Here is a 24,931-nt window from a genome sequence, read left to right as displayed (position 1 = left end):
GGCTATCACCAATGGAGGCGAGGGCTCAGAAAAAACTTAATATGGAGGTCAAATGGCCAAAATATTGGGAAATTTTGGAACAAGAAGGAGATAAATTGAAATTGCAGAGTTTTGAGAAATTAAAAGATAAAATGCGAGACTGGCTTCACTACTATCAGATAATGGAGGCATATAACTTGGATAAGAAAATTGGCTTCCAGGTGGAAAAATCAAAATTAGAAACAGAACTGTTAGAACCTAAAACTAAGACTTTGTCAAAGATGTATAACTTGCTGTTGAGATGGAATACTCAGGATGAAACTGTGAAATCTGCCATGATTAAATGGGCACAAGATGTTGGACATAGTATTATGTTTGCTGACTGGGAACAGTTGTGGACCACAGGTATGAAATTTACGGCATATAATGCCCTAAGAGAGAATATTATGAAAATGATATACAGGTGGTACATGACCCCAGTCAAGCTTGCAAAAATCTATCATTTGCCCGATAATAAATGTTGGAAATGTAAAGAAACTGAAGGTACATTTTTTCACCTTTGGTGGACGTGCCCAAGGATTAAGGCTTTCTGGGAGATGATTTATAATGAAATGAAAAAGGTATTTAAATATACCTTCCTGAAGAAACCAGAGGCCTTTCTCCTGGGCATGGTGCCAAAGAAGGATAGAACTTTCTTTATGTACGCCACAACAGCAGCAAGAATACTCATCGCAAAGTACTGGAAGACACAAGATCTACCAACCCTGGAAGAATGGCAGATGAAGGTGATGGACTATATGGAACTGGCAGAAATGACTGGCAGAATCCGAGACCAGGGAGAAGAGTTGGTGGAAGAAGATTGGAAAAAGTTTAAAGACTATTTACAGAAACACTGTAAAATTAATGAATGTTAGAATGATGGTGGATAGAAATTAAGTGGTCTTTTGCTGTAATGCTATAAGGGAATATGAGAAAATGGTTATTAATAGGTAAAAAAATAATAATGTTATATTTAAAAATTGAAGATTAAGATGAATGAAGAGGGGAGGGATTTGCTGAATTAACAATTGGAACTGGAATACAGAAAAGGAAGGTGTGAGGGGGTCCGGGAAATAAGCAAATGAAAAATATGTGATAGAAAGATTGAACTGTTTTTTAACTATTTTTATTTTGTATTTTTCTTTTTTCTTTTTCTTTTGTAATTTTTCTGAAAATCTTAATAAATATCTTATAAAAAAATAAAAAATAAAAACCCACTCTGATACCAACAAGAGTCATAGGAGGATTTATGTTTCCTTTGAGTACAACTATATGACAGCCAAAATTGAAAAAATAACAAGACGCCATTGGTATATTCTGAAAGAAATTCCTGGCTGTGAAGTCTTTCCCTGCCTCGCCAAACGACGTACTAGATCACTTAGGGATATGTTAGTACACACTGACTTAAAACACACATGTACACAGTAGACCTTGACAACAGGTTTTTTTCAAATGTGGACATTGCACCACATGTAGGTTTGCATTACTAGTAAAAGAATAGTTAAGACTTCAACTTTACCATACAGTCATGTGTGCCACAGCACAGGTTGTTTATATAATTAAGTGCCCTTGTGGCTTACTGTATGTTGGGCATAAGACCTATCAGGACCTATCAGAGCATCGCAGTAGGATCAGAAACAAAAACGTAGATGCACCTTTGGTACAGCACTTCATTCAGGAATCACATACTGAAGATGATCTAACATTTTTTGTTCTTTAGGCTTACCAGGGGCCTCTAGATCAAGCAAGGAAGGTTCTACAACAGAAAGAAAGTAGGCTTGTTTTCCTATGGAATATGCTTCATCCTTTATGGTTAAACACTGAATTCTGTAGCTTCGCCGTGCGCCAGTACTCTAGGTTCTTGTGGTCCGTGCGGACCTGCACGGTGTGCTTGGCTCCAATGAGGAAGTGCCTCCACGCCTTGAAAGCCGCGTGGATGGCCAGCAACTCCCTGTCCCAGATGGTGTAGTTCTGTTCCGACTTGCTGAGCTTCCGGGAGTAGAAAGCGCAGGGCCTCCAGTTCCCCTGCGGGTCTTCCTGTAAAAGGACGGCCCCCACCGCTCTGTCAGATGCGTCAGTCTCAACCCTCATGGGCCTGCCGGGATTCACGTGTAGCAGCTGTTCTTCGGACGCGAAGAGACTCTTAAGTCTCCTGAAGGACTGCTCTGCCTGGTCCGTCCAGGTGAACTTCTTCTTCTTGGAGCTGAGAGTGTCCGTGATAGCTGCCGTCTCCCTGGCGAAACCCCTGATGAACTTGCGGTAAAAGTTGGCGAAGCCGACGAACCTCTGGACCTCCTTCCGATTTCGCGGGCTTTTCCAGTCCAACACCGCGCGGACCTTGGCGCTGTCCATGGCTAGTCCCCTGTCGGACAGCCTATAGCCCAGAAAATCCACCTCCGTCACGTCGAATTGGCACTTCTCCAGCTTGGCGTAAAGCCTGTGCTCCCGTAGCCTCTGCAGGACCTCCTTAACGTCGCTCTCGTGAGCCTCCGGCGATTCCGAGAAGATCAGAATTTCGTCGAGGAAACATACGCACTTCTTGTAGAGGAGTCCCGCTAGCACGTGGTGCATAAAAGCTTGGAAATAGTGGGAGCCATTCTGGAGACCAAACGGCATAACTCTGTATTCGTAGGTGCCCAACGGCGTGAACATGGCCGTCTTCCACTCATCACCCTCTCGCACGCGTATGAGATTGTAAGCTCCGCGGAGATCCAACTTGGTGAAGATCTTCCCTTTCCGCACCGTCGCGAGCAGGTCGTCAATCTTGGGCATGGGAAAGGCCGCGGGCTTTGTCTTCGAGTTTATGAATCTAAAGTCTACGATCAGCCTCTTTTGGGGCGTGTCCTTCTTCTTCACGAAAAACACAGGACTGCCCCCTACAGCCTTTGATTCTCGGATGAATCCCCGCTGCAGGTTGTGATCTATGAACTCCCTGAGCTCCTGCAGCTCATCCTCGGACATGGAATACAGCTTCACAGGCGGCAGCGTTGTCCCTGGCAAGAGGTCAATTGCGCAATCGTAGGGCCGGTGGGGTGGCAACTGGTCAGCCTCCTTTTCGCAGAAGACCTCCAAAAACCCCTTGTACTTGAGGGGTACTGCTTGCGCCATGCTGAGACTTAGCTGCTGCCCCTCCTCTTGGCCCTCCTCCTCCTGACCGGTCTGGATGCAATGCTGCGCGCAATAGGACGAGCCGAAAGTGAGCTGCCGCTGGTACCACGCCATGGTTGGGCTGTGCCTATCCAGCCAACTCATGCCTAACACTATAGGTGTGTCTGACAGGCGGGTGACGTTGAAACTGATGACTTCTCGGTGATTGCCAATCTGCATTACCATGGGTGGCGTCTGTTGTACCACCTGCCCACCCAGCAGCTTCCTGCCATCCACTGTGACCACGTTCAATGGCAGCGTGGCTGGTAGGAGCTCTATGCGATGCTGCTTGACGAAGTGCACCCCCACGAAGTCTGCGTTGCTCCCACTGTCAATTGTAATGGGGACTTCCAGGGTGCGTCCATTAGGTAGCTGGAGAGTTGCAGTGAGCTGCACCACTGGCTTGGGTGGCAGGGGGTTTGTATGCTGCAAAAGCGCTGGGGACTGTCCTACTGACTCGCCTGGCTGTGCCCCAGCATTTCTGCTTCCAGCCAGGCATTGTCATTTCCCTGAAATTGCTCTTCAGGTAGTGCTGCTGCAGTTACTGTTGCTAAGGCTGCAGTGTGCTTTTGGAGCCTCTGGGGACACTCTTTGGCCATGTGCATCGCACTGTCACAGATGTAACACTTCCTGTTCCCTCTAGGAGGCTTCGTCTTGACTGCTCCGGACGCTGGGGCTCCGGCAGCTGACTGAGCCTGTGCACCACCAAGTTCCATTGGTTCCTCCCCTGCCTGCAGCTGAGGTGAGGGACGCGTACGTCCTAGATCCCTGGGAAGGAAAGGAGGCGCTCTAGAGGGTGTGTGAAGCTGGCGACCCTCCTCATTGCGCCAAGGGCGTTCTTCGTGGCGCACTCCAATGGCGAGCGCCCGCTGCACAAGTTCTGCTAGGGTTTGAGGTCTGACCCCCCTTGCCAATTCATCTTTTACAGGGCCAGACAACCCCTCCCAAAACAAGTCTCTTACTGCCAGGGAATCTTTCTCCCATTTCAGTACATTCAGCAAGGCAAAAAACCTAGCATGATACTGACGTACTGTAGCCTTGCCTTGCCTTAAACCATGCAGCTCCTTGCGTGCTATATCCACATCCACGGTAGATTGGAAGCAAGCGTCCATGGCTTTGATAAATTCATCTGAGTCCCTTCGAGCAGGACAATCTTCGCGCCACAGATTGCGCAGCCAAGCCCTCGCTTCCCCATGCAAGTGGGACACAATGAACCCCACCTTCTCCTCCTCATCTTTAAAGTCGTCGCGAAGCAAATGCAACGCATATTCGACGTCTGCTCGAAAACTGGGGTACTGCTTCAGGTTCCCATCAAAGTGGGCTACCAAGTTGCCTCCCCTTCTGCCCAGTCCTACGCCTGCAGATCTGGACCCCGGGAATCCCACTTGGCATGCATGATCCCACCTGGCTTGCAGATCCTGGCATCGCTTTTCCGCCTCTTCCCCCTTCTTCTGGGAGACCACTACCGCAGTGGTAAGCTGGGAGACTGCGTTGCGTAGATCAGCTATCTGCTCCTCCATACTCATGGCCGCCAAACTTCGTGAGCTTCGCAAAAAATTTTTTGCGTACTTTTGGGAGGGGACTTACTGTCAGGGCTGCCTCAGGTCTCAGCTCACAAAAGACCAACGCCAAGCTCTTCTTATATACAAGGGTGTTTATTGCAGTTCATTATGGGTTCCACAACCGAGGCGTGCAGCCCCGCGTCTCTTAGCCTAGACGTTTGAAGTCCCCTCTGAATCGGTCCCACCCCTACACCAGTTTAATAAGCTAACGCTGCCCCACCTCTTTCTCTCTTTCCTTTTCCGCAGGGTCTTTCTGCCCGTCGGGGTTCCTCCCCTCCTGCTTTCTCCTGAAGCGGAGTCTCCAGACTGCTCCTGCCCCCTCCTGTGGGCTTTGGGTCCTGGCCCCTCCTCCTCCGGGCTCCCTGTTCTCCCGCACGCCTCCTCATTTGAACTTGGCGCGCGCGCCCAACTTCTGACCTTCCTTTTGACAGTTATGCTACTCCCCTCACTGCTTTCCTCCCCTTCCGGGAGAACGGCTTGCTCTGATCCCTCCCCTTTCTCTGTCGCCGGAGCTGCTCCCTCTGACACACTGGAACCTCCCCCTCCCTCGCTGCGCTCTGGTGGGGAGGCTGGCCCTGATTCCCAGCTGCCACTTTGGGGTCCCCTGCTGGCCCCCCGCTCCTGACACTTTCCCCCCGGGGCTCCCCTTGCCCTTACCACAGGCGCCCCTTTCTGGGAATCCTCTGATTCGCTGGAGAGACTCATGGAATCCCCTGCGTCATTGCTATCCTCTTCCTCGCTCTCCTGGGATTCCTCTCCATCGCTCTCCATTTCCTGCCTTCCCTGTGCCTCTGTCCCTGTACCCCTGACAGGTGTCATCTGCAAATTTGATCAGGATGCGCTTGAGTCCATCATCCAAGTCGTTGATAAAGATGTTGAATAAGACCGGGCCCAAGACAGAACCCTGTGGCACCCCACTAGTCACTCTTCTCCAGGATGAAGAGGAAGCATTGATGAGCACCCTTTGGGTTCGGTCAGTCAGCCAGTTACAAATCCACTGAGTGGTAGCATAGTCAAGACCGCATTTTACCAGCTTCTTTACAAGAATATCATGGGGCACCTTGTCAAATGCCTTGCTGAAATCAAGGTAGGCTATATCCACTGAGTTCCCTTCATCTACCAGGCTTGTAATTCTGTCAAAAAACGAGATCAGGTTAGTCTGACATGACTTATTTTTCAGAAATCCATGCTGACTATTGGTGATCACAGCATTCCTTTCTAGGTGCTCACAGACTGTTTTCTTAATGATCTGCTCCAGAATCTTCCCTGGTATTGATGTCATCAGCTTCCTCCAGAATCTGGACGTGAACTGCCAGCCTCTGTCGGATAAAATCCTCAAAGGGGGGGGGATGCAACCTGAAAACATGCTCTACAAACAGCTTTGCTGTTTCTTCTGCAGTCACCGCATGCGAGCACGCAATAAAATGGCACATTTTGGTCATCAAGTCAACTACCACCATTACTGCCGTTCTCCCCCTAGCTTTGGGTAAATCCGTCATAAAATCAATTGCTACCACCTCCCATGGTCTCTCTGGTGTGGGTAAGGGCTCCAGTAACCCTGCAGGTGCTGTCCTCTCCCCCTTCGCTCTCTGGCAGCACTGGCACCCGCGTACATATTCCTTCACATCTTCCCTCACCCGTGGCCACCAAAACTGCCTGGTGACCAGTAGCATTGTCTTATGTTGGCCAAAATGTCCTGCCGTGGGGTTGTCATGCAGTTGTTTGAGTATTCTGCCCCTCAAATCCCCCTCAGGTATGTACAATGCACCCTTATAGTACAGTGCCCCGTCCTTTACTTCGAACCCCCCCCCCTGAGTTTCCCCAGTGATACCAATTTCCCGGATCTTGGTTTGTGCATCCTGATCATCCCTCGTCAGACCGGCCAGCTCTTGCGTCCCGACGAACACTCCCCCACACACCCATCTGTCCTCGGGAATGACATGTCGTGCTTCTGGTCCTCCCTCCCCTTCCTCGTATTCAGGCTTGCGAGAGAGGGCGTCTGCTCTGACATTTTCCTTCCCAGGCACGTACCTAATCTCAAAATTAAACTTGGAAAACTCTTGAGCCCCCCGCACCTGTCGTTGGTTGAGCACTCTTGCCGTTCTCCAATACTCCAGGTTCTTGTGGTCAGTACACACCTGGACTTTGTGCTGTGCGCCTATGAGAAAATGTCGCCACCGTCGAAAAGCCTCGTGAATTGCCAGCAGTTCTCGATCGTACACTGTGTAGTTTTGCTCTGACTTGTTCAGCTTCCTGGAAAAGAAGGCACACGGCTTCCACTGTTCCCCATTTTCCTGCTGGAGCAATATGCCCCCCACAGCTCTGTCTGGCGCGTCCGTCTCTAGCCTCATCGGCTTCTGCAGATCCACATGTAGGAGCTGCTCTTCCGACGCGAAAGCCCTCTTAAGCTTTTCAAAGGAACGCTGTGCCTCTTCTGTCCATTCGAACTTCTTCTTACTGCTGAGACAATCCGTTATGGGTGCCGTTAGATGGGCGAAGTTCTTGATGAACTTCCTGTAGAAATTTGCAAACCCCAAGAACCTCTGCACGTCCTTCCTGTTCTTGGGGGGCTTCCATTCTAGCACGGCCTGCACCTTGCCTGGGTCCATGGCCAAGCCCTTGTCTGACAACCTGTAGCCCAGGAACTCCACCTCTCGTGCATGGAATTGGCATTTCTCCAGTTTGACCCACAGCTGATGCTCCTGCAGCCTTTTCAGCACTTCCCTGACATCTTTCACATGCTGCTCCTCGTTCTCTGAGTAGATAAGTAAGTCGTCCAGGAAGGCCACACAATTCACAATTGGAGTCCGAAGGGCATAACTAAGTACTCAAAGGCTCCCAGAGGGGTGAACATGGTGGTTTTCCTTTCATCCCCCTCCCTCATCCTTATCAAGTTGTACGCCCCCCGAAGGTCCAGCTTGGTAAAAATCTTCCCCTTCCTTACCCTGGCCAAGATTTCATCAGTTCTGGGCATTGGGAAGGTCACTGCTTCCGACACCCTGTTCAACCCACGGTAGTCCACTACGAACCTGGGCTCATGGGAGTCTCGCTTGACCACAAAGAACACTGGACCACCCTCGATTCCCTTATGAACCCTCGCTTCAGGTTCTTGTCAATAAACTTCCGCAATTCCTGCATCTCCCTATCTGACATGGCGTACAGCTTGCCCACTGGCAGCTGAGCGTCTGGGAGCAAGTTGATCTGGCAGTCAAAGGGCTTGTGGGGGGGTAGCCGATCCGCCTCCTTCTCGCTGAAGACTTCTTCCAAGTCCGCATACTGAGGTGGTATCTTCCCTTTTCCCCCTACTGCCATCCCTGCCACCCTGGCTACTGCCATCCTCGAGGTTTCCCCTCCGTGGCAATGCTCTACGCAGTGGGCCGACCCAAAGGTGACTGTCCGCTGATGCCACCCTACTACTGGGTCGTGCAGTGCCAGCCAACTCATTCCCAGTATGATAGGTGGTCCTGCTAAGGTGGCTACGTGAAAGGCAATGGTCTCAGTGTGTCTGGAAACTGTCATTTTCATGGGCGGGGTCTGGTGGGTCACTTCCCCTCCCAAAAGTTCTCTCCCATCAATCGTGGTTACTTGTAGGGGATGTTCTAGAGGCACCACCTGTAGCTGGTGTTCTAGCGCAAAATCCTTGCTAAAGAAGTTGCAAGAGCTGCCTGAATCCAGCAGCGCCTTCACTTTGATGGGGTGTCCGTTTGGGAGTTCTAGCACCACCTCTATGACGATGGCTGCTCGGGGAGGGTCTGGTTTGGGCACTTCTACTGGTTGCTCGCCTGGCTGCTGTGCCCTCCTTCCTGCAGCCAAGCACGGCCGTTTCCCGGAGCCTCTTTTTTTTCCTCCTCACTCCCCACTGCCCCCACCATTCCTTGCCACGCCTTCTTCTGAGGGCATACTCTGGTAAAATGTCCCGGCTGCTGGCATAGGAAACACCTCTTACTGGTTTTCCCCTCCTTCTTACGCACCTCGCTGGAGTTTGAAAACCCGCACGCGCGCGCTCCTCCAATCTCCATTGGCTCCTCGGGTGGCACAGTAGACACTGGTATGTCTGGAATGCGGTTGTCATGCCAACGCTCTGCTCTCCCTTCCCGCCTTTCCAGCGTGCGCGTCTGTCAGGGGCTCAGGGACAGAGGCACAGGGGAGAGAGGAGATGGAGAGCGAAGGGGAAGAATCTGAGGGCAGCATAGGGGAGTATGACAGTGACCCGAGAGATTCCATGAGCTTCTCCAGCGAATCAGAAGATGCCCAGAAGGAGGCGCCGATGGTCAGGGTGAGGGAGGTCCCAGGGGGGACACACCAGAGACAGGGGGCCAGCGGGGACTCCCAAAGCAGCAGCTGGAGATCAGGACCAGCTTCCCCACCAGAGCAGAGTGGGGGGGAAGAGTCACAGGTGTCAGGTCCAGCTAGCCCCCCCCCCCCGAAGGGGGAAGCAGTGACAGGAGCAGTGAAACGGTCAGGAGGAAGGTTGCCGGCTGGGCGCGCGCGCCAAATTCAAATGTACAGGCGCGCGGGACAGCAGAAAGCCCAGATCGGGAACCAGGTCCTAAAGCCCGCCGGAGGCAGGGGGAAGACTCAGGGGATTCAGCGTCAGAAGAGTCTAGGAAGGGAGAAAACCCAGCTGACAGGCGGAGCCAGCGGAGGAAAGAGCAAAGGAAGAGGTGGAGCAAGGCTAGGGTCTTAAACTGGTGTATGGGGGGAGGAGACTCAGATGGAGCTTCAGCGGTCTAGAGTCTCAGACGTAGAGCTGCACGCTGCTGATGTGAAAGGGAAACTGAACTTCAATAAAGACTTTTGTATATAACAACGGACTGGCGTTGGTCCTTTGTGAGCTGGGACCTCGGGCAGCTCTGACAGCGTCTCTTGTCGGACTCCTACAGCGAGTGCCAACTTGGTCAGCTGGTCCATCGATTCCGGGTGGGGTGAGCGGGAAAGTTCGTCTCTCACCCAAGGGGATAAGCCCTCCTCAAATAACATTTGTACTGGTTCCGAACTCAGGTCCCACCCAAGTTTATGGATCAGCATAGCAAATCTCAACCAGTACTCTCTCACTGACTGGTTTCCTTGTTTGCACCCCATCAGTTCTTTGCGCGTCACGCTCAGTTCAACATCGCTCGAGAACATGTGATCCATCGCGCTAAAAAACTTTCTCAGGTCCCTCAAGGCCGCGTTCTCCGCTGCCATTAAGGGTCGAACCCAATCTCTGGCCCGCCCCTCCAGGTGCCCCACCACGAAAGCGACTCTTCCCCCATCGTGGGCAAAGTCATCGTACTACAGCTCCAGCGCATACTGCACTTCTGTCTTAAAAACGTTATAATCTCTGGGGTTGCCCCCAAACTTCTGCACAAGTCCCGGTACCTTTCTTGCGATGGGGGTAATCTTCCCCTGGGCATCATGTGTCCTCCTTTCATCCAGCCGCGCCGCTAGTAGAGCCAGTTGCTGCTCCAAGTCTCAGTTTCTCTCCTCCAGACTCTGTCCGCCTTTGGCCCCCTCTCCTGCGCCGGCTCCTCCGGTTTGACTCATGATTGTATCCCGGTCCTCTTGCACACAAGCAACGTAAGGGACTCACGGATTGCTGTCACGGGAATTGGGGTTGCTTGTGTGTAAACCTCTAGCTGTTCCAAACTGCTTAGTGTCGGTTGTGTCTTTCCCTGACTGAGCAGCCTTGGCGCTGCTGCTCAGTTGCTAGCAGAATCCGTGAGTGGGCGTCTCCTAAATTTCCTCCAGCATAAGAATTCCTTAACGGACAACATTCGCCTCGCCTCTCTGCGCGGAAGCCTTCTGCGCAGAGTGGGCGTGCCGAGTGGTGGTCCTCCACCCTCCCCACTGACTTCACTGGAAGAGTCTCGGAGCCTCGCCTCCGAGCTGCTCTCCGCCTCTCCCTTCTTCCTGGTGTCCCCTGGACTTCCTTCCCCAAATGACGTTCTCTCTCTTCCCTTACTAGTCCCCTCTCCTGCAGAATCTGGGAGCCTCGCCTCTCCACTATGCTCTGATGTCAGTTCCCTGACACACACACTTTGCGATTTCTGTGTCAATGTGCATTAACAGCAAAGAACACGACTTGAAGTAAGCGAAATCCAAGATTCTTCTCTCTATGTAGCTGGAACCCAAAACAACCTGTTTGGCTTTGTTTGGGGTTATTACACTTCGCTTTGCTATTTGTGGGTGAATGCACACCGAAAGGGCAATCGAAGCTTATTCGTCCTTTTTCTATTGAGATGGAACCAAAACACCTATGCTTGATTTGGGCTGATAACAAATATGTCATCTGCGATTTTTGGTTGAATGTGCATTCTAACCCCCAAAACACCAATTTGAAATAAGCCCAATCAGAGCTTTATCATCTTCTTTTTATGTAGATGGAACCCAAAACACCTTTTTGCTTTCGTTTGGGGTGACTCTAGCGCACACCCAAATAACACCATGCGAATTGAAAAAAGCCCAATCAAAGCTTATTCGTCTTCTTACTAGGCATATGGAAGCGAAAAGATGGTGTTGTGTTCTTTTGGTCTCATTGCACACTGTCAGTGGCTCAGGAACAGAGGTACAGGGGAGAGAGGAAATGGAGAGCGAAGGGGAAGAATCTGAGGGCAGCGTAGGGGAGTATGACAGCGACCCGAGAGATTCATAGAATCATAGAGTTGGAAGAGACCACAAGGGCCATCGAGTCCAACCCCCTGCCAAGCAGGAAACACCATCAGAGCACTCCTGACATATGGTTGTCAAGCCTCTGCTTAAAGACCTCCAAAGTAGGAGACTCCACCACACTCCTTGGCAGCAAATTCCACTGTCGAACAGCTCTTACTGTCAGGAAGTTCTTCCTAATGTTTAGGTGGAATCTTCTTTCTTGTAGTTTGGATCCATTGTAGTTTGGCTCCGTGTCTGCTTCTCTGGAGCAGCAGAAAACAACCTTTCTCCCTCCTCTATGTGACATCCTTTTATATATTTGAACATGGCTATCATATCACCCCTTAACCTCCTCTTCTCCAGGCTAAACATGCCCAACTCCCTTAGCCGTTCCTCATAAGGCATCGTTTCCAGGCCTTTGACCATTTTGGTTGCCCTCCTCTGGACACGTTCCAGTTTTTCAGTGTCCTTCTTGAATTGTGGTGCCTAGAACTGGACACAGTACTCCAGGTGAGGTCTGACTAGAGCAGAATACAGTGGCACTATTACTTCCCTTGATCTAGATGCTATACTCCTATTGATGCAGCCCAGAATTGCATTGGCTTTTTTAGCTGCCGCGTCACACTGTTGGCTCATGTCAAGTTTGTGGTCAACCAAGACTCCTAGATCCTTTTCACATGTACTGCTCTCAAGCCAGGTGTCACCCATCTTGTATTTGTGCCTCTCATTTTTTTTTGCCCAAGTGCAATACTTTATATTTCTCCCTGTTAAAATTCATCTTGTTTGTTTTGGCCCAGTTCTCTAATCTGTCAAGGTCATTTTGAAGTGTGATCCTGTCCTCTGGGGTGTTAGCCACCCCTCCCAGTTTGGTGTCATCTGCAAATTTGATCAGGATGCCCTTGAGTCCATAATCCAAGTCGTTGATAAAAATGTTGAATAAGACCGGGCCCAAGACAGAACCCTGTGGTACCCCACTAGTCACTCTTCTCCAGGATGAAGAGGAACCATTGATGAGCACTCTTCGGGTTCGGTCAGTCATATTCCATGAGCTTCTCCAGCGAATCAGAAGATTCCCAGAAGGAGGCGCCGATGGCCAGGGCAAGGGGGGTCCCAGGGGGAACACACCAGAAACAAGGGGCCAGCGGGGACTCCCAAAGCAGCAGCGGGAGATCAGGACCAGCTTCCCCACCAGAGCGTAGTGGGGGGAAGAGTCCCAGGTGTCAGGACCAGCGTCTCCCCCAGCAGGGAGAGAAGATGAGTCAGGGCTGACCATGCCTCTATCGGAGAGTGGTGGAACGGAGGGGAGGTCAGGTCCAGCTAGCCTCCCAGAAGGGGGAAGCAGTGACAGGTGGGAACGTTTGGGCAAAGAGGGGCTGCCAGGACCCAAGCCGGAGGGAGTTGGCCTCGGGAAGAGGGGGGGCAGCATCGTAGCCCACTTCGACGGGGACCTGCAGCAGTATCCTAACTTCAGGGCAGACATAGTTTTCACACTCAATTTGCTTCGGAAAGACTTTAGAGATGAGGAGGAAAAAGTAGGGTTCATAATCACTCATCTGCATGGGGAAGCTAAATCGTGGCTGCGCAATTTATGGCGTGAAAATGATCCCGCCCTCCAGGATTCAAACGCATTTATCAAAGCTATGGACGCTTGTCTTAAATCAACGGTAGATGTGGATGTGGCCAGGAGGGAAATGCACGGGCTGACGCAGGGCAAAGCCACGGTGAGACAATATCACTCCCGCTTTTTTGTGTTAGTAAATGTGCTGGGCTGGGAGAAGGACTCAGCTGACGTGAGGGATCTGTTCTGGGAGGGGCTAAATGGAGCCGTGAAAGATGAGCTGGCGAGGGGAGAGAGACCTACCAATACCACAGAAGTCGTCCAGAGGGCGCTGGCGATAGGGGTGCGCCTGGAAGAACGCCCTTGGAGCAGGGATGACAGACGGATGGCACGCACGCCAGCCAAACAACTCCCTTCCTTCCCAGAGAGCCAGGGCGCGCGCAATCCACGCCTCCACTGGGGGGGGGGGGAGAAGAGCCGATGGAGATAGGTGATGCCAGGGCTCAGACAGCGACCAGAGCCCAAACACCGGGAGCAGTCAAGACGAAGGCTCCTAGAGGGAGCAGGAAGTGTTATATCTGCAACAGTGCACTGCACATGACCAAAGAGTGTCCCCAGAGGATCCAGAAGCACACTGCAGCCTTAGCAACAGTACGGGGAGCAGTTCAGCAGGGGGAACAGCTGCAGGGAAACGACGAAGCCTGGCTGGAGGCAGAGGCACTGGGACCCAGCCAGGCGAGTCAGTGAAGCAGTCCCCAGAGATTTTGCAGCCCACAGACCCCCTCCCACCCAAACCAGTGGTGCAACTCACCGCATCACTCCAGCTGCCAAATGGAATCACCCTGGAAGTCCCTATTACCATTGACTCTGGTAGTAATGCAGACTTTATAGGAGTGGACTTCATCAGGCTACATTGCATAGCGCTCCTACCAGCCACGATGCCCCTAAACGTCGTCACGGTCGATGGCAGGAAGCTGCTGGGTGGACAGGTGGTGCAGCAAACACCGCCTCTGGTAATGCAAATTGGAAATCACCGCGAAGTCATCAGCTTCAATGTCACCCACCTGTCGGACACGCCCATAGTGTTGGGCATGAGTTGGCTGGATAGACACAGCCCGGCATTAGCATGGTACCAGCGGAACTTAACCTTCTGCTCCTCCTACTGCGCAGAACACTGCATCCGAACCAGCCAGGAAGAGGAGGGACAAGGGGATGAACCACAGCTACACCTAGGCATGGTGCAGGCGGTACCCAACAAGTACAAGGCGTTTTTGGAGGTCTTCTGCGAGAAGGAAGCGGACAAGCTGCCTCCCCACCGGCCCTACGACTGCGCGATTGACCTCCTACCGGGGGCGACGCTGCCGACTGGAAAACTGTATTCCATGTCTGAAGACGTACTGCCGGTCACCAAGATGGCGCACTTCATTCCTTGCGCGAAGGTGGCCACAGGGAAACAGACTGCGAAACTGTTCATAGACCACGAGTTCAAAGTTCACGGCTTACCACGGTCCATCCTGTCCTACCGGGGTCGCCAATTCGTCTCGAGCTTCTGGAAGAAGCTGCTGGGCATCCTGAACGTCAAGATCAACTTAGCGTCGGCACGACACCCGCAGACCAATGGGCAGGCGGAGAGGGTCAACGCCATCATGCAGCAGTACCTGCGATGCTACGCGAATCAACAGCCCTCGACCTGGGTGGACTACCTACCGCTGGTCGAGTTTGCCTACAACAACACGAAGCACGGGTCTACAGGGGTGACACCGTTCTTCGCCAACAATGGGCGGCATCCCAGAACCTTCCCGGGGTTAGAGACGAAGGGGGAGGGGGAGCCACGGGGTGCAGAGCACTTGGCAGCAGAGTTGCAGGAGATCCACGACCAACTCCGAAGGCACTTAGAACTAGCAAAACACGCCTACAAAATGCAGGCAGACAGGCACAGGAGAGTCGGGGAAGACATCCAGGTGGGGGACTGGGTCTGGTTAGCGGCCCAGGCAGTGCCGGCCAGAACGTTAACTAAGAAGAAGCTCAGACACAAGCAGCTAGGGCCTTACCAAGTCGAGGCACAAATCAACCCAGTGGCCTTCCGGTTAACACTCCCGGAGGGCTCCAGAATGCACCCGGTATTTCATAGGTCAGTGCTCACACCCTACAAAGAACCCCACAGGTTTCAGGCGCCAGGGACCGCACCACATCCACTCAGAAAATCACCAACGGGGGAGGAGTCCACGAGGGCGGCGCCACTCAACAAGGTCACGGAGATTTTAGACTCGAGATGGGGGGAAGAGGGAGTTGAATATCTCCTCGCCAGGGAAGGTACCCCGGCCAGCGCCAACAGGTGGGTACCGGACTATGCCTTGGAGGAGCACTACCTCAAAGACGACTTCCATGCACTCTTCCCACACAGACCTATGCCGGCAGATTATTTCGACGACTGGCTTTTCACACCCACACTTTCAGCCAGCACGTTCCAGGGGTTCTCATCAGCTGAGGAAACGGCGCCAGACACAAGCTCCCCGGAGGGATGACTCTCGGGGTCTGCCACGGACCGCTCTTATTGGTGGGACAATCAACCGGAGGTGGGGTGGAGCAGGGAATTGCTAAGGGGGCCCTGGCACGCAGCATCACCCGAGGTAACAGGGGGAGAGACGGACATGGACGTGTTGGAGGAGGACCTTGGGTTCGAACACGAATGCAGAGAGATGGAAGCAGAGGAGATCGACGTTGACGAGCCCATTACGGGCTGGCCAGATCCAGCTGGCTGGCTACACACCAGGGGGAAGGAACGGTATCCCGCACTCACCCCCACAGCACTGGAGCACCCGGAACCCGCACCCGAAGGGGAGGAGGGGGGAAGGGGGGCTTCGAGGGGGGGATGGATGTCAGGGGCTCAGGAACAGAGGTACAGGGGAGAGAGGAAATGGAGAGCGAAGGGGAAGAATCTGAGGGCAGCGTAGGGGAGTATGACAGCGACCCGAGAGATTCCATGAGCTTCTCCAGCGAATCAGAAGATTCCCAGAAGGAGGCGCCGATGGTCAGGGCAAGGGGGGGTCCCAGGGGGAACACACCAGAAACAAGGGGCCAGCGGGGACTCCCAAAGCAGCAGCGGGAGATCAGGACCAGCTTCCCCACCAGAGCGTAGTGGGGGGGAAGAGTCCCAGGTGTCAGGACCAGCGTCTCCTCCAGCAGGGATAGAAGATGAGTCAGGGCTGACCATGCCTCTATCGGAGAGTGGGGGAACGGAGGGGAGGTCAGGTCCAGCTAGCCTCCCAGAAGGGGGAAGCAGTGACAGGAGCAGTGTAACGGTCAGGAGGAAGGTTGCCGGCTGTGCGCGCGCGCCAAGTTCGAATGTACAGGCGCGGGGGACAGCAGAAAACCCGGATTGGGAGGCAGGTCCTAAAGCCCGCCGGAGGCAGGGGGAAGACTCAGGGGACTCAGCGTTAGATGAGTCTAGGAAGGGCGAGACCCCAGCTGACAGGCGGAGCCAGAGGAGGAAAGAGCAAAGGAAGAGGTGGAGCAAGGCTAGAGTCTTAAACTGGTGTCTGGGGGGAGGAGATTCAGACGGGGCTTCGACGGTCTAGAGTTTCAGACGTAGAGCTGCGCGCTACGGTTGTGAAGATGAAACTGAACTTCAATAAAGACTTTTGTATATAACAACGGACTGGTGTTGGTCCTTTGTGAGCTGGGACCTCGGGCAGCTCTGACACACACACTTTACGATTTCTGTGTCAATGTGCATTAACAGCAAAGAACACGACATGAAGTAAGCGCAAAGCCATTTCCGAGCTAGAGAGGAGAGGGGGTTGCGGGCTAACCCCTCCCACACACTCCACTCGCAGGTGCTTGCCTTTTGCCCCCGCGAGAACAGGGGAATCCCCGGGCGTGCCGGCAACTTTTAGCAGCGTCTTCACAGGCATTAGGGTGATTTATGCAAGGTGCCTGGCGCTCCAGGGCACTTTAATCCGGAAATCTAATTAATCAACAGATCTATTTAAACTAAAGCCCTGGATAAAACAAATTTAATTGAAGGTCACGTATAAATGAAAATATAATTAATTAACAGATCTATTAAGTGCCTGCCTTCGATCAGACAAAATTTAATTGAAGTGCTTTATTGGGCAGTTTAATTGACAAGTGATCTCATCTCTTTACCCCTTTAAATAATATTCTAATTTAACGCAGAGGCGATTTATGGGGTTTAGTAAAGGGTGAATTCAAATTATCTCATTCTGCTCGCGGGCTCTGCCTAGGCATTAAGTTTCATAATTTAGTATAGTCAATTCATAGTTGTTATAGATAAATAATAAATAGAGAAATAAACAATTATTTTCTTTGGTTCCTACCTGTGTAACTGGATTGCATTGTTTTGAGTATTGCCCATTGAAATGGGTTTGGTGATTCTGGCTCCCGCCTTTTGAGGAAAGGCTGCCCTGTTTTGTTTATTGCGTAGTGAGAGGTTAAATTCAAATAACACTGTGTTCATTTTAGAGCTAATTATATAGCCATTATTTTCATATAGACCAAATTAGGGCACACCGAGCCTTACTGAAATTAGGTTAGACCTAAGTCAGTGTGGTTAATACTGACTGAGACAGCGTGGTTAATACTGAACTAGGTTTAGCCAACCTCTTCAAGTTTAGTTAATAGCTAGGCCAGTGTTGATAATACTGAACTGGGTGCAATTAGCAATCCCATAATCAAGTGCAAGCTAGACAGCGTTGACAATACTGAGCTAGGTAATTCTTGGCAGTGTTGCTGATCACGGACAGTGGATTGCGATTGCATTTAAGTCAGCGCAGGTGATACTGAACGGGTAAGGGGGTACACGGACCTCCTAGGTAGGCAATTTTAAATTGCTAGGCGAATAACTTAGTGGTTCCAGTTCACGATTCAGTTTGAAATGGCTTCCGGTGGAGACCAGCAGGCATCCACTTCCGCCAATCAGCTGGCACCCCCCGCAGGCAATGGGGGCGCTCAAGTGCCGGCCATGCCTTGCGACCCTCAAGCCTTCGCCCAATTTTTCATGGCGTTTGAAACATTTTACAGACAGTGTAGGCCTAGGGGGGCTTTGGCGCTTCCAGCCCCGGAACTGTCACAGGAGGTGATACCCGACACTCCTTCTAGCTACCAAGTTCAACAGGACATCCCCGTCATTGCAGGGGGCAGCAACCAGTCAGAAACGGCGAATACAGGTCGCCCAAATACCCGTGCACAGGCAGCCATGGCTAAGAAAACAAACCAAAGCATAGGCAAAGGAAGGGCGCCGGCTAAGGGTCCCGGCAAGGGGAAGGCCACCGCCAAGGGTGCCAGCGGTAACGCCGTCTCACAAATTGTAGACATTCCTAGTGTGTTTCAGGAACAGCAGCCCCAGCACAGCTCTACCGAGGACAGCGCGGGTTCCGCCCTGGAGGATGAGCACATTGAACCTCCCACCCCTCAGCCAGCGGCAAGTGCGACCCCAGCCAACGTTGAGGTCCAAGGTGGGAAGAGGAAGTCCAAGAGGAAGCACACGTCCTCTAAGAAGAAGAGAAGTAAGCAGTCAGAGACCGAGGATGAGTCAGGTACGCCATCCTCTGATTCGGATAGCGAGGGCCCCATGGATAGCTACTGGGGCTTGGGGGAAGATAATCCCACTTTGGGCGCATGAAAGGAGGGCCAATTCCCATCGTAAGACCTTCAATGGTGTACTGGCATGGAAGGATGGGGCATTGGTGGAGGATGTAAAAGTTGCTACCAATCAATCCACTGATTTTATATTGGGGAACCATTTGTCCCAGAAGAAGAGGAATAAGATCCTCAATGGGGATTACGTGGACATGTTTACCCTTCTCCCTCCAACCAAATTGACAGGAAAACTAACTAATGTAGGGGAGGGAGACAGTGCTCCTGAAGGTAGGAGTCTATCAATTGATGAAGATGATCATCCAAATGTCATAGACCAAATGGAGCAAACAGCACGCAGACCTAGTGGTGGGAGGAAAAAATCCTTAAATAAGAGACACGGGGGAATGATTAATGGACTTCAATGTCTGTACACTAATGCGCAAAGCATGGGAAATAAACAAGATGAGCTTGAGCTCTTGGTACAGCAAACTAAATATGACATAATAGGCATCACTGAAACCTGGTGGGATAAGTCCCACGATTGGAATGTAAAAATGGGGGGATACAATCTATTTCAGAGAAACAGACCAAACAAGAAAGGAGGAGGAGTGGCGTTATATGTCAGGGATGTGTATACCTGTGAAGAGATCCAAGATTTAGAACCTCAAAGCCAAAGTGAGAGCATTTGGGTCAAAATTAAGGGAGAGAAGAATAACAGAGATCTCATTGTGGGAGTTTACTATAGATCCCCAAGCCAAACGGAGGACATAGATGATGCCTTCCTGGAACAGATGGCCAAGCATGCAAAAGGAAGGGAGATAGTAGTAATGGGGGACTTCAATTACCCGGATATTTGTTGGATGTCAAACTCAGCCAAGAGCATAAGGTCAACAGATTCCTCACTGGCCTTGCAGACAACTTCATTGTCCAGAAAGTGGGAGAAGCAACAAGAGGAACAGCCATTTTAGATCTGGTCCTAACCAATGTTGATGACCTGGTTAGTGGGGTAGAAGTGGAAGGATCATTAGGCGCGAGTGATCATGCTCTTCTGAAGTTTACTATACAGCGGAAAGGAGCAGCCAAGCATACTAGGACTCAATTTCTTGACTTTAAGAAAGCCGACTTCATAAAACTTAGGGAAGTGCTGGGTGAGATCCCATGGACAGTAATACTAAAAGGAAAGGGAGTTCATGATGGCTGGGAGTTTGTTAAGAGGAAGATAGTAAAAGCACAACGTCAGGAAATACCAATGAGACAGAAACATGGAAGGTGCTTAAAGAAGCCAGGGTGGCTATCTAAAGAACTTTTAACTGAGTTAAGATTAAAAAAGGATGTGTACAAAAAATGGAAAAGGGGGGAAACCACCAAAGAGGAATTCAAACAAATAGCCAGCACGTGTAGACACAAAGTCAGAAAAGCTAAAGCACAGAATGAACTCAGGCTTGCTAGAGAGGTTAAAAGCAAGAACAAAGGCTTTTATGGGTATGTTCGTAGCAAAAGGAAGAACAAAGAAACAGTGGGGTCACTCAGAGGAGAAGATGGTGAAATGCAAACAGGGGACACAGAAAGGGCTGAACTCCTCAATGCCTTCTTTGCCTCAGTCTTCTCCGATAAAGAAAACAATGCCCGACCTGAAGAATTTGGAGCAAATGATTCAGCAAAGGAAACACAGCCCAGAATAACTAAGGAGATAGTACAAGAATACTTGGCTAGTTTAGATGTATTCAAGTCTCCAGGGCCAGATGAACTTCATCCAAGAGTATTAAAAGAACTGGCAGATGCGATCTCAGAACCACTGGCAGTCATCTTTGAGAATTCCTGGAGAACAGGCGAAGTCCCGGCAGACTGGAGGAGGGCAAATGTTGTCCCTATTTTCAAAAAGGGGAAAAGAGAGGACCCAAATAATTACCGCCCAGTCAGTCTGACATCAATACCAGGGAAGATTCTGGAGCAGATCATTAAGCAAACAGTCTGTGAGCACCTAGAAAGGAATGCTGTGATCACCAATAGTCAGCATGGATTTCTGAAAAATAAGTCATGTCAGACTAACCTGATCTCATTTTTTGACAGAATTACAAGCCTGGTAGATGAAGGGAACGCAGTGGATGTAGCCTACCTTGATTTCAGCAAGGCATTTGACAAGGTGCCCCATGATATTCTTGTAAAGAAACTGGTAAAATGCGGTCTTGACTATGCTACCACTCAGTGGATTTGTAACTGGCTGACTGACCGAACCCAAAGGGTGCTCATCAATGGTTCCTCTTCATCCTGGAGAAGAGTGACTAGTGGGGTGCCACAGGGTTCTGTCTTGGGCCCGGTCTTATTCAACATCTTTATCAACGGCTTGGATGATGGACTCAAGGGCATCCTGATCAAATTTGCAGATGACACCAAACTGGGAGGGGTGGCTAACACCCCAGAGGACAGGATCACACTTCAAAACGACCTTGACAGATTAGAGAACTGGGCAAAAACAAACAAGATGAATTTTAACAGGGAGAAATGTAAAGTATTGCACTTGGGCAAAAAAAAAATGAGAGGCACAAATACAAGATGGGTGACACCTGGCTTGAGAGCAGTACATGTGAAAAGGATCTAGGAGTCTTGGTTGACCACAAACTTGACATGAGCCAACAGTGTGACGTGGCAGCTAAAAAAGCCAATGCAATTCTGGGCTGCATCAATAGGAGTATAGCATCTAGATCAAGGGAAGTAATAGTGCCACTGTATTCTGCTCTGGTCAGACCTCACCTAGAGTACTGTGTCCAGTTCTGGGCACCACAATTCAAGAAGGACACTGACAAACTGGAATGTGTCCAGAGGAGGGCAACTTAAATGTTCAAAGGCCTGGAAACGATGCCTTATGAGGAACGGCTAAGGGAGCTGGGCATGTTTAGCCTGGAGAAGAGGAGGTTAAGGGGTGATATGATAGCCATGTTAAAATATATAAAAGGATGTCACATAGAGGAGGGAGAAAGGTTGTTTTCTGCTGCTCCAGAGAAGCGGACACGGAGCAATGGATCCAAACTACAAGAAAGAAGATTCCACCTAAACATTAGGAAGAACTTCCTGACAGTAAGAGCTGTTCGACAGTGGAATTTGCTGCCAAGGAGTGTGGTGGAGTCTCCTTCTTTGGAGGTCTTTAAGCAGAGGCTTGACAACCATATGTCAGGAGTGCTCTGATGGTGTTTCCTGCTTGGCAGGGGGTTGGACTCGATGGCCCTTGTGGTCTCTTCCAACTCTATGATTCTTTGAGTCTATGATTCTAAAAGGGGAAAAGAGGCGGTCCTATGGTAAGCGGAGGTACAGGACGCCTAGGGCAGAGCGCACCTTTGAGAATTGGTTGGATGGGTACCAGGTTTTCATGGGAGTTGTGTGTGCAGCTTATCCTCGGCGCTCCATGGATTTGGTTGCTTATCTGGCTCACGTGAGGAGGGCACATGCTCTCGCGGGAGAAAATGCCGCTTTAACGTACAATGAGAATTTCCGTAGAAACGCTTCTCTCCTGCCTTCCACCCACTGGGATCTAACGGATCCTAATTACTGGGGCGAGGACGTCAATCCCTACATCGAAAAGAAAAATCAGGACTCATCCAAGGCGGGTAAGACAGAGGTGAAGCGGCGCCGTCAGTGCTGGGAGTACAACAGGGGTGTATGCTCGCGACCCTCCTGTAAGTATCTGCATGAATGTGAGCGGTGCTGGGGTAACCACCCCGCCTCTGCCTGCTTCAAGAACAAACAGTAGCCCTTTCGGGGGGCGGGGGTTCTTCCACAACAATAACAGGGGTGCCCCCGGATCCACCCGCCAGGGGCCTGGTAACCGCCAGTAACTTGCACCTGGGTTTAGCCTCCTCCCCCATCAAACTTCAGCCCCTCAAAACCTTACTGGACCAGTATCCCAATCGAACAGCTGCACAATACCTTTGGGAGGGGTTCTCCAAGGGGTTCAGAATCCCCGTGGCTTCCCCCCCAACACCGGGAACCCACAAAATCAAAAGTCTGTTAAGGAAAGACCAGAGATAGTTAGAAAAAAGATAGAGAAGGAAATCAAGGCAGGGAGGGTGGCAGGCCCCTTTGCCGAACCCCCCTTTGAAGGACTTCACCTATCCCCTCTGGGCATTGTACTAAAGAAGACCCCAGGGGAATTCCGCATGATACACAACCTTTCCCACCCAAGGGGAGGCTCTGTCAATGATGCGATCCCCCAGGAGCTTTGTACAGTAAAATACGCCTCCTTTGACCAAGCAGTGAAAATGATTCGGCGATTTGGGCAGGGGGCACTTCTAGCCAAATGCATCATCGAGTCGGCATTCCGCCTCCTTCCCGTCCACCCGGCTGATTTCCGTTGGTTGGGCTTTAGATTTGACGGAGCGTATTTCATTGACAAAACAATGCCGATGGGTTGTTCCGTGGCTTGCTCAGCCTTTGAGTCGTTTAGTACGTTTTTGGACTGGGCCCTACGCTTCAGGACAGGGTCGTTGGGCGTGTCGCATTGTCTTGATGATTTTATTTTGGTGGCAGATAACAGGCAGCGATGCTCCGCCCTCTTGGAGGCCTTCACGGCTTTAGCTGGTGAGCTAGGGGTGCCGCTAGCCGCCGAAAAGACGGAGGGTCCAGCCACCTCTATTGTCTACTTGGGCATCGAGTTAGATACCGTGGCCCAGACCTCTAGACTGCCCGAGAATAAATTGATCGCTCTTAAAGCACTGATACAGCAGCTGCTACCCCTGAGGAAGGTTACCTTAAGGCAAGTTCAGTCCCTGCTAGGCCACCTAAATTTCGCCTGTAGGGTAGTGGCGCCGGGCCGCCCCTTTTGTGGCCGCCTGGCCAGATTGGCCACTGGTCTCAGGGCACCACAGCATAGGGTGCGCCTCTCCAAAGAAGTTAAGGCAGATCTGGGAGTTTGGTTACAGTTCCTCGACAAGTACAACGGTATATCCTTGTGGCAAGACTCCATGGCGCTCAACGCTGATTTCCAAGTTCAGCAGGTTCCTTGGGTTTCGGGGTTTACTTCAGGGGCCAGTGGCGTGCCAAAAAGTGGCCTGCAGACTGGCAGGGCCAGCCCATTACTCGGGACCTTACATTCTTGGAATTTTTCCCTATCGTGGTGGCAGTACATCTTTGGTCGGAGCAGTTCCGCAACCATAGGGTTTGTTTCAACACAGATAACCAGGCAGTGGTAGCGGTTCTTTCTCAGCAGTCCGCGCGCTCCACCAGGGTGGGTAACTTGTTACGGTCCTTCGTCCTCCTGTGTTTGGAGCAGAATATATATTTTTCAGCCAAATTCGTACCTGGCATTAATAATGACATCATGGATGCTCTGTCTCGTTTTCAGATGGAGCGCTTTCGCTCATTAGCGCCGGAAGCGGAACAATCATCAATGCCTTTCCCGGAGCATCTCTGGAGCCTTGGGAGCAGGAAATGATGAAGGGAGTATTCGGTGCAGTTGCCCCTTCCACAATGAGATCATACAAGAAGGCTTGGGCTGACTTTTTAAAGTTCCGCAGCAGTATACCCAGCGCAAAGCAGAATTCCATTCCCTCAACAAGGGAGGTCCTCCACTACTTAACCCATCTGAAGGAGCTGGGCAGGGCACCAAAGACTCTCAATATTCAGTCCGCGGGGATTTCCTATTTTTGTAAAGCCTTTTTCGCCATCGACCCGTGCGCACAATTTATCGTGCGTAAGACCTTAGAGGGCTGGCGCCAGCTACAGCCCCCCAGCTCTGACAAGAGGAGGCCCATAACGTATGATATTTTGACTCAGATACACAAAAAAATACGAGAAATATGCTGGTCAAAATATGAAGCGCGCCTATTCTCTGCCGCTTATTCCGTAGCCTTCTTTGGTGCCCTGCGCATAGGTGAGGTAGTCTGCGAGGGAGGGGTTGCCCACGGCCAGAGGGGCATCCTGTTAAGTGATCTGACCCTATCAGAGACTGACCTGATGGTTCAAGTACGGAGCTCTAAGACGGACCAACAGGGCAGAGGGGCCCTCCTTCGGCTACCAGCTGCACAGGCTAGTGGTCCCTGCCCGGTGAGGGATACGAGGCGTTTCCTCTACTTAAGACCCAGTAGCCCCGGCCCCCTATTTATTCACGCGGATGGATCGCTCTTGGCCAGGCATCAGTTTACGCGGGTGATGCGCTTGGCATTGTCAGCTTGCGGTCTGTCCGCGGCCGAATTTGCGGCTCACTCCTTTCGGATAGGGGCAGCAACCACTGCAGTGCACCTTGGGCTCTCAGCAGACAGGATAAAGGACTTGGGGCGGTGGAGATCTAATGCATACAGAGCTTATGTGAGAAAGAATTTATGACTAGCTGTGGGGTTTCCTGACCGTGGTTTTCTGCCTGTTTGCTTTTCAGAATACAAGAGGGTGCGCATTTGGCTGGTGGGCCACAGCGTCGTGCATTGGG

The sequence above is a fragment of the Podarcis bocagei genome, assembly GCF_964188305.1.
Source record: "Podarcis bocagei genome assembly, chromosome: W".
Classification (NCBI taxonomy): domain Eukaryota; kingdom Metazoa; phylum Chordata; class Lepidosauria; order Squamata; family Lacertidae; genus Podarcis; species Podarcis bocagei.
This window is presented reverse-complemented; position numbering follows the sequence as displayed.